At 30.8% G+C, this 7,834-nt stretch overlaps 1 long non-coding RNA gene across 4 annotated transcripts; it reads right to left on the bottom strand.

Moving 5' to 3' along the window:
• Nucleotides 1–421: 421 nt before the first annotated feature.
• LOC139864386 (uncharacterized) lies at nucleotides 422–3,632 on the bottom strand. 4 transcript variants are annotated; one of them, XR_011764480.1, is made up of 3 exons: nucleotides 3,287–3,632; nucleotides 1,248–3,197; nucleotides 422–1,150 (listed from the first exon to the last, which is right to left on the bottom strand). It is a non-coding gene; the product is annotated as an uncharacterized lncRNA (long non-coding RNA). The 4 variants fall into 4 exon arrangements; XR_011764482.1 differs by having other exon boundaries at nucleotides 1,248–2,917; nucleotides 3,125–3,632; XR_011764483.1 differs by having other exon boundaries at nucleotides 1,248–2,792; nucleotides 2,888–3,632.
• Between the last annotated feature and the right edge of the window lie 4,202 nt (nucleotides 3,633–7,834).

Consider the following 7,834-nt stretch of genomic DNA (forward strand, 5'->3'; position numbering starts at 1 on the left):
ATAACCAACTAGATTTTAAGAGCCCGTGCGTTGCACGGTAGCTCTAAAAAATAGTTTTCTGTATTCGTTTTTATGTGTACAGCAATAGTGATGTCGAATAAAGTCTTCAAAGTGGTTGTTGTTAACAGAACTGAAAACTCCATAATGCTAACGTTCGTTTGTGTACATTTCGACATTTATTATATAATTCGTAGAAAACAAATACATATATCCCAAAACTTAGCAAAAACCAAGATCGCATTGAATAGAAAACAAATACTTCAAACCAAGCACGTAAGTTTTTAACATCAAAGAAATACATATATCCCAAACATTGTTAATAAAAACAATTGCAAAAAAGAAAAGCTAATGAGTAATGACTGAAATCGTTCCAATTAAGTGCAAGTCTAATCATGGCCAAGGATACTCTTATTAGCTCTTCTTAGCTCTGCTTGTGGACGACTTGACCAAATGCAGTAATGATTTATTGATGGTAGTTGTAAAGTAAAAAAGATGATCAATTTTGACATGCAAAAAAATGACCCATTTTGACATCTAAAAGGTTGCCATTTTGACCTATAAAAAGATGACTCATTTAACATGTAAAAAGAATGACTCATTGACATGTAAAAAGATGATCCATTTTGACCTGTATAAAGATGACCCGCGCTGACCTGTAAAAAACATTACTCATTTTAAGCAGTACAAAATGACCCAGTTGACCTATGACACAACTTGTTGGTAACAAATGTAAAGTTACAGTGAAAATACATTCCAATGTGATGTTGCCGCCATATACATCCACTTTAATCATCAATTTTTTCCTAGTAGTTATTAGTTCTAATATAATCCTCCGGGTGTTCAAGAAAGCCCTCATCATGGGGACCTTAAGCCTTTGGTTTCATAAGTGATATTTGTTCAACCTCACCCTGAATTTTTAAGCAAACTATGAATAAGAATTAATAGTATTAGTAACTTACAATTGAAAGTACGCTAACAAATATAATTACTTCAGGTTAAAGAGTAATCACTTCAGGCATATACACTTAAACCTCATGTTAATCAAACCTAATTACTTCAAGTTGTAAAATTGTGATAATTTTTACAATACAGTAGAACAATGGACACACATGTGTACAATCCCCCAAATGTTAATATCTTGCTTATACACCTGTTGAAACCAAAAAAGAATCAGGTGACTGGAAAAAAGTTTATATTGAGATCGATTAAATGTATGATACAATTACAATGAATTTAAGATGTCATACATTGTTTCAGCTTGTAATACAACGTATTATACTTAAAAGTATAGTCACTCTCCAAAATACACAAATAAAAGTAGTTTGTTGTCTTCAATCTCCTACCGGTTAGCCCACCCATATTGACACCTATAGGAATAAGATTTAAAAAAAAAATACCACATGTTCGTAAAGGTTAAATAAATGAACGTACAATCAGATTAGCAATGACAATTTTAATACAATAGCTACACAATCACTCATTCTAGCTACAAAATTAAAGTCTCTTATATTTCTAAAGAGATACAACTAATTTCTTTAAAATACACAGTGTATTTTCCACCACTAAAACTCCAATGTCATTCATGTGATCCTGTACAATAAAAATAAAAATCATCGATTAAGAAATTCTGTTAGAATTATGATTTTATATCACATAACAGAAGTTGGAGTAGTGTCAAACCTCTTATTTTAAACTCAACCTAAAACACTAATGATATTTACTGAAATAAAATACTGATTCCGAGTATAAAGGACGAAGATCGAGATTGATTATGTCCATCGCCATGGCCTAACACCTTATACTTGGTCTCTCCAACATACTAATTGAATAAAAGAAGTAACAATTAATTTTTTCAATTAACAATTAATGAGCCAAGTGGCTTGAAAAGCTTAACAGTCCAGCAACCAAAGCTTATCAACTTTGTCATAGAAGCACCTAATTAATCAAATTAAGAACAGATACTTGTCCAATGAAAAATACGGTAATTTTTAGGCATATTTGATATTACATGCATGTCTTTCTAGTAATAATTAATCTTATCGAGAATAGCTAAAGTTACTCGAATGCCTGAACAAAAAATATATAAATACAAAAGTATTCGTTACACTAACCTCAACTGGATTGAACCCAACATCAATTAAAACTGCACCAGGTTTGACCCAGCTATCCCTGACCTTATTTGGTTGCCCCACAACTGATATGATGAAATCAGCTTATCTTAGTGATCTCTTCTGAATTCTTTATTCTTCAGGGCACAATACTAAAGCTAGCATCTTCTCTATACACATTATTAACATATTTAACTTTTAATGTACTTATGTGTTTAAACTAAATGAGACAATTTTAAGACATTTACGTATGAATGATTTAGTTCTGAGTATGTATTCTATCACGAGTCCATAAATGTAACTTAAAAGGAAACAGGTTAAATGGGTCAAAACTCACCCAAGGTTAATTTTTAATAAAAAACCTCCTGAATCATATTATTATCGAATTGTATTACTGAAGATATGATTCTGGTAATCATATATATCATATCTATATAATATTTTGACAAGAAGTCATTTGAATCAACCTGACTCAGCCCATTTTGACCAGTAATATAAATCTTTTTTTACCTGAACCACAAGTAACCCGGCCTGCCTAACATACCCATTATGCCACATATAGGTTACAAATTAATAAGAAGGTTAAACTACAGAGCATAAACAGTAGAATCTTACTTAAGGTAAAAGTGCAGCAGGCATTCCGAGTAAAGGACGAAGATCGATAAAGATCAAACACAACACGAACTGACCAAATTATAAGTAAATGGGTCTTGCCACTGCCTTTTAAAGCTAAATCTTTATGAATAACTTTTAACTTAAATGTTTGAACAACTTCATACCTGCAAAATGAATATGACTGGTGCAAATACCTAATTAATTTAAAAACATATAAAAGGTTAGTGAGGTGCCTTTTGGCAAAATAGAAAGCAATAATGTTCAAAAAGAAGAAATAGTTTATTTTAAGAAAAGTTAATACTCGTAATTGAGTAAACTTACTATGCAAAAAAACATACATTAAATGGAGTAATACCTTAATTCAAGGTTATAAATAATAATCATATCAAATGGAGTAATACCTTAACAATAAAGAGAGAGCAAAACAAATACTTTAGACAATCACTACTTCAATCGTTTAAACGTCAACTAAAACTGACATAAATACATCATCATCATGAGTAAGATATCAAACCCTAATTTGAGAGTACAAATTTAATCAAATAATAGAATTGCAACAATACCTTGTATTATGGCAGAAACTGAGACATGAAAGAAAAAACAATCGGCCATTGAAACGAATAAATTAAAAAATTAATAAACCTTATGCATCAAACAACAAATCGAACCCTAAAACCTCTGTTTGATCACACATACGCTGCAAAACCTAAATCGCTGAAAATAATGCTGTAAACCCTAAATCGTTGAAAATAACGTTGTAAACCCTAAATCGTTTCAAACCCTATAAAATTTATACGGATCCGTGCGTAATATTGTAGCGATTAAGTCAGATGTAATGGTTGGCGATCCAATCGGATATAGTTTTCAGTCGCCGACGTTTTTAGGATTTGGGGTGTTGAGGTTTGAAGAAAGAGATGCAGATGGAAGAGAGAAGATGGTTTTTTTTTTATTCCGATAAAATGCATTCAGTGGGTTTTCTGATGTCCACGTGTATGGTAGGAGTATTTTGTAGCATTTCATAGTGTTGTAAAAAAAATCCACGTAGAAAATACTAAGGTGGGACACTGACAGCATGACATGTAGGATTTGATTTTCATGCTTTGTAAAATGTAGAGAAGAGAAGAGAAGCATACAGTTTCTTACCATGAGGTTAAACGTACAAGGTAGTGGACATACCCGCTAATTCTGAATATATAGTTTGTCCATGGTCAATGACGCAGTCCAGGACCAAGGTGTAACGACCCGGAAATTTCCGACCAAATTTAAACCTTAATCTTTATATGTTTCCGACACAATAAGCAAAACCTGTAATGTTGAGTTTAGAAAGTTTGAAATTTATATTCGGATAATCAATTACCCTTTGACTATGCCTGACGATTCACGAACATTTATGTGTATATAGATATGTATATATATATATATATATATATATTTACTAATTGGAAACGTATTAGATATGTAAAATAACAATTAGAATAATTAAGTATTATTAAAATATATAAACATGTATATGTTATTATAATTCCATGATTAAATAGATATAAAACTATACTTGTATCAATATTTGTATTATTAATATTGCAATATATAATAGTTAGATATAAAATTTGATACAATTAAGGTATTATAATTATTAAAATATTATTAACAATATTAATAACAAAATTAGTATAATTAGCAGAAAAATTATAATTATTATGATTATTACTTTTGTTATTAGTCTTACCATTATTATTTTTTTAGCTTATTTTGATAAAATTATTGTTATTTATTATTATTAATAATATCGATATTATAATTAATATATATATAATTATAGTTATTAATTATTAATTATTAATTATTAATTATTAAAAGTTTAAATAATATATAAATATATATATAAAAAACTATGTCACATGTGATATATATTTTTGTCATAATCTGATGAATCAGTTTTATTAAACTCTATCTGCTATTACACTTGTGAGTACTAGTTTGCCTTTATACTCTATAAATCCATCGATCAATTGTATTAGTTTTAAACAGCTATTAAACTTCCATCATAAAAATTCGTTGTAATCCTTCCATCATTATCCAATTTTTTAAAAAAAAAAAAAAAAAGAAACGAGCTTTATCCTCTGTAGTCTGTACGGTTATTTTTGTTTACTCAAACCCTGAATTCGAATGATTTTGAAGAATCTGTAATTGCAGAGGTGATAGAAATCATTTATTTGATCTATCTACAAATTCCTGACTTCTAATTCCTCAAACTGATTATTAATTTCGAAGTTAAAGTTTAAGTTTTAAAAGCCAATCTATTGTTGTTCTTTAAAATTCGAATTCATTTGGATGTTTTAAGTGAAATTAACGACCCATAAAGTTTACACGATCGATTTACAAACTATCTTATGTTATAATTTTTAGTTAAAACGATCTAGAACTCAAAATCACTAATTGAGCTTTATTTTTTTCCGAACAACAGACTGTTCTTCTTTTTTTATTTCGTGGCTGAGAAAATTACAAACGAGATTTTTTTTAGTGCTTCTGTTTTGTATGAATTCGTAAACCAAATCTTAAAACTGTTGTTGCGGATTTCTTATTCGATCGAGTATTAATTTGAGTCAAGGAAGAAGAAAGAAATAAGAGAAATTAGATATGAGATATAACATTTAAAGTGGGACATAAAACAGATAAATGGGCACAGCCCGATTGGTTAGGGTGTGGTTTAGACATTTGAGAGGTCACGGGTTCGAGACCGGGGAGTGACTTATTCTTTTTTTTTGGAACTTGTTTCTTTCTCTTCAAAGGTTATAATCTATTTCATTCTTATTAATTTTGTTGGTTATTATTATTATTATTATTATTATTATTGTTATTATTATTATTATTATTATTATCATTATTATCATAAGTATTAATATAATTATTAAAAGTATTCATTATCATTAAAATTAACATTTTATTTAAAAGTATCATTTTTATTAAAATTATCATTTTTATCGTTAATATTAAAGGTATTATTTTTAACTCTATTATTAATATTATTATTATCATTACTAAAATTATTTTAGTATTGTTATAATTTTAACAAAACAAACGATATATATGTATGTATTTATATATACAGAAATATATATATATAACATAACAAAAATTTATATTTTAATTATTTTAAATATATAAAATAATTGTAGTTTATTAATATAAAAAAATGATATAACAAATAAAGTTATATAAATAAACCTGTTCGATTACAATTACGTGTGTTAATATATATATATAAATGTTATAGGTTCGTGAATCGAAGGCCAACCTTATAAATTTTCAATGGTGTTATATGTATTTTTACTACAAAATACAGTATGGTGAGTATATAGTCCCTTTTAAACTTTAAATATTTTTGGGCTGAGAATACATGCGCTATTTTTTTTTTTTTTTATAAATGATTTACGTTATGGACACAAGTGACTAAAATTACGTTCTACATGGGTTTGAATCAAAAATCCCCTAGCTTGGTAACTTTAACTATTGGTTTATGAACTGGTAGGCGCGAATCCTAAAGATAGATCTATCGGGTTTTACACCCCCACCCAGATGTTGTTCTAGTCACTACTAAACTAGAAGAACGGGTGTTTAGTACTTCGAGGTTAACGGAACGCACTTGATTCGGTGCACATATTATTATAACTCAGGGGTACACACTCTTGTTAAGGCTAGTTACCGGGTGCCCACTGCTTGGAATGCTTTTCATACACTTGCGAGTGTATTATGTTTATAAATATGAAATCTTGTGGTCCATTGTTATAACGCTGCTAGCATCAAACCTATATATCTCACCAACTTTACGTTGACATTTTAAAACATGTTATTCTCAGGTACGAATTAAGTCTTCCGCTGTGCATTTGCTCGTGTAAAGAACATTATTTGGAGTCGATCATCGCAATGGAACCAACTGTTGATGATTCCGTCCGGGAGGATTAGTCGCGGACGTTTCAGTTGGTATCAGAGCGTTGGTCTTAGCGAACCAGGTCTTGCCTTAGTGTGTCTAACTGTTAGTCGTTTAGATGCATTAGTGAGTCTGGACTTTGACCGTGTTTACATGTCAAAACTTTTGCTTATCATTTCTAGTCGGAAATTATCTGTTTATCATCCTTAGGGATTGCCTGCTTAGTATTCTTAAGTCTAGACACGTCTTACTGCATTTAGTGCATTGATAGTGTATAGACAAAATTTGTATCCTAGCGTATCCGTTGCTATAAACATAGCCTGACGAATTTCAAAGATTCTCCGCAAATCACGGGATTTTGAGTATTATAAATACATATGTAAGTTATGTATTGAAGAATATCAAACCCAACACCTATAATTTATCCCAAACCAAGAGTTCATTCCCCGACTATACAAGATGAACTCCGCGTCCAATTCGAATTCCTCCGACTCCGACAGCTACGATGATATGAATTTTCATTCGGGCTCCGAAGGCAGCGTCACTGGAATGGATCAACCAATTTCCCATCATCTATTCTGGATGAATTGGGGATGGGTTCGTAGTATACTAAATTATTGGAGACAAGAAGAAGGTGACCCCTTTCACCCATCGAATTGCCCTATTGACGACGAACCTGAAGCACTTACCGGCGAACCTGTTCGAGAAACCATTTTCTCTCTCATTTCTCGAGTATCTCGTCACGAATATATCCTATCCCATATTTCGGATCTTGTTCATTCGCTCACCCCAACCGCCAATCATCCTGGTGTACTAGCAGAAATTAACGAACTTCGCGCTCGTGTGACGGCTTTGGAGAACACGGTGCGAAGGTTACAAACATCAGCAGCAGCACCAGCAGCATAACCTGTATTATCATCATCAACGCCGACAATACTCTTAACACCCAACCACAATCACGTCGTAAATCTCAACATCACGATCTGTATCTCGGATATCAACCTCACATGCCTCAATATCACCATCTGTACTTCGAGCATGATCTTCGTTCTATATATCGTTCTACATCAATTATCTTCGCTCTACGTATCGTTCTACCTCATTTATCTTCGTTCAACAAGGCGATTATATAATCTCTAATGTTTTAGAGAATATGTAATTTAGTATTAACGATAAATCAAAT

The sequence above is a fragment of the Rutidosis leptorrhynchoides genome, chromosome 1 (assembly GCF_046630445.1).
Source record: "Rutidosis leptorrhynchoides isolate AG116_Rl617_1_P2 chromosome 1, CSIRO_AGI_Rlap_v1, whole genome shotgun sequence".
NCBI lineage: Eukaryota > Viridiplantae > Streptophyta > Magnoliopsida > Asterales > Asteraceae > Rutidosis > Rutidosis leptorrhynchoides.